The sequence below is a fragment of the Coenobita brevimanus genome, chromosome 26, assembly GCF_032717465.1.
Source record: "Coenobita brevimanus isolate Jiangsu-jjx chromosome 26, ASM3271746v2, whole genome shotgun sequence".
NCBI lineage: Eukaryota > Metazoa > Arthropoda > Malacostraca > Decapoda > Coenobitidae > Coenobita > Coenobita brevimanus.
Window position 1 is genome coordinate 22,957,488 of NC_136979.1, and position 2,538 is coordinate 22,960,025.

The 2,538-nt window shown below is 45.2% G+C and overlaps 1 non-coding gene across 1 annotated transcript; it reads right to left on the bottom strand.

Moving 5' to 3' along the window:
- Window positions 1-345: 345 nt before the first annotated feature.
- On the bottom strand, window positions 346-464 carry LOC145394302 (5S ribosomal RNA). The gene has a single exon (XR_013896374.1). It is a non-coding gene; the product is annotated as a 5S ribosomal RNA (ribosomal RNA).
- Window positions 465-2,538: the final 2,074 nt, after the last annotated feature.

A 2,538-nucleotide genomic window follows, 5' to 3' on the forward strand; every position in this document is an offset into this window, starting at 1 on the left:
AAACTCGAAAGGTTCATACCGAAGCATTGTCAAGGGAGTAGAATTATCTTTCTCATAAAGATACCAAACCCACCCGCACTGAGTATCCCTATCGTGGTCATTATGGCTTAGGCTCGGCAACATGACAAGTTGCTCTGCGGGGGCAAATAGTTGGACTGAAGCGTTTAGGACTGAAGGGTTTGGGAAACAAGATGTGTGAGAGATGGCAGTCGAGAGATATGTTTATCATTCATTCATTCATTGCCAGACGTCATGTATCCCAAACGGGGTGGCCAAGGGCTTAGAGTTAACTGTTTTACAGGGAGGGGCACTAATCCTCCACCAACCCCACTTGACACGTAGGGATGCCAACAGCATCTGGTGTTCCCAGGCGGTCACCCATCCAAGTACTAACCAGACCCAACGTTGCTTAACTTCGTTGATCGGATGGGAAGCGGTGAACTCAACGTGGTATGGCCATTGGCAACTAAAATCCCACCCATCGACACGGCACCGAACCGAGGCCAGACACACAAAGAGGTGCAAGAGGTACAGGAACCCCTAGCTGGCTGTGAGGGAGAGTATAGAGGGTACTGGGTGGGGTTATGGGGTCGGAGAGAAAAGTGGGGGGTTTAGGTGGGGGTATGGGACAATGAGGAAGGGAGGAGGAGGGGATCGCTCTCCACCATGCAGTGTTACAAACACTTTAGTCTACGGAATAAGGAAACAAACTTGTTCCAAAGTCTGTACGTACCTACAGTACTCCATAACTTGCTATATCGTTATATCATATGGCCGTGTGTGGAAATTTAGAGGTAACTTGTGTAAATTACATTAAGAAGAAACTTTCTGGTAGATACTGTAACTGACTTCATTGATATCAGATAGAGGTTTGGCATCGAATAAAAATTATATGTCACCCTGTTACCCATGGTGGTGGGAAGAGGTTTGGTGGTACACTCACGGGTCCTAGTTTATTTAGATATATCAAGATTTCAGCCTTCTTGTTTTTTTTTTTTTTGCTAGTTACGTACAATACCATTGGGCTCTGATAGTTTCGTGAGTAATGAAACTGTTGACTAAGCCTACACGATACCACAGGGAGTGTTCCTGTATGCTTTAAGCCTACCAGTACCTCTAGTAGGCTACCTAATACAAAACTGCCCTGGTTACATATCATACCGTTAACTTACAGTACATTAAGGTTCTGCCATCCTTTACCAGCATGATGCTCGGTGAACTCCCATGCTTATTCTCTTTTCAACTGTACAACTGGGATATGCTAAGTAATGTGTAGCGATGAGTTCTCTTACTACTCACACATGAAATATTGGTTGGAGGTGTGTCATTTCTCCAGAGACAGAAATTGGTGCTCCTAGGCCCTACGGATCAGCTGCCTCTCAGGTCCCGCAAAACACTGCTTGAACGCCTTTAGTAGAGCTGTCCGCTTGTCAGGCGCGTGTAAGCTGGCCGGGGCAACACGTCGATGGTGGAAGTATTGATGGTGGGTTTTACATGCAGGATCATCTCTACGATCGGTACTGTCCATTTGTTTCTCGCTAACATTCAGACGCGAGTTGCTTAATTTCATTTAACTTTAGCAAAGCCACATCTCACCGCACGTCACCACACTATACCACTCCGTCACGTCACACCACACAAAATCCTCCTCCTACACTTCGCCTCACCAATGGCATGAACCAAAGAGCCCTGAAGTTCCCGGATGTAGTAACTTTGTATTAACGATGGCGAGAGTAATGGTGGTTTTTATATTGATGATGGTGATGGTGATGATGATAGTTGTGATACATTTGAAGGTAATGAAAAAGATGCGATTTAATGTTAGGCTACGAGTAATGGTGGTGTTAACCCGTCTAATTCTGTGACGTTTATTTTAATATCTTCAGTAGATTATACTCAGCTTTGGGGAGATCTCGTATACATGCGGTAAATTAGGGCTATATTCACACACACACACACACACACACACACACACACACACACACACACACACACACACAAGCGCGCGCGCGCGTGACGTTCTTATCATTGCCCCTTACCCACCGGAAAATACGATGGAGGAAGAGATAAAGAAGTAGCTGTAAACCAGAACACACATCTTCTTAGTCTGCACTCATCCAGAATGGCCATGTGTGCCTCCTCGTCTTGTAGGTTGTGTTTGTAAGTCCCGCCCGCACCTGCTACACCTGCCAAGACATCCCCGGAGACGGCCACCGGGCTGGACATACCTGTGTCTCAGGAACTGAACATCAGCTTCAGCCTGCAGAAGCATCGTCTGATAAAGGCTATAACTGTGCCCTCCTTTCCAGCCTCTTTATTATTATTATTATTATTAGTAGTAGTAGTAGTAGTAGTCGTAGTAGTATTTATGAAAGCACAAAATGCTGGTTTAAATATACCGTTTGAAAAAAATCTCATAAAACATACTATTAGGATGACTGATACACGGGCATCTGGTAGCGCTCATGACTGGAATGTCACTCAACCATATTGCAGAACTTCTGCCAATCAGAATTCTTTCATTCCCCGAACTGCATC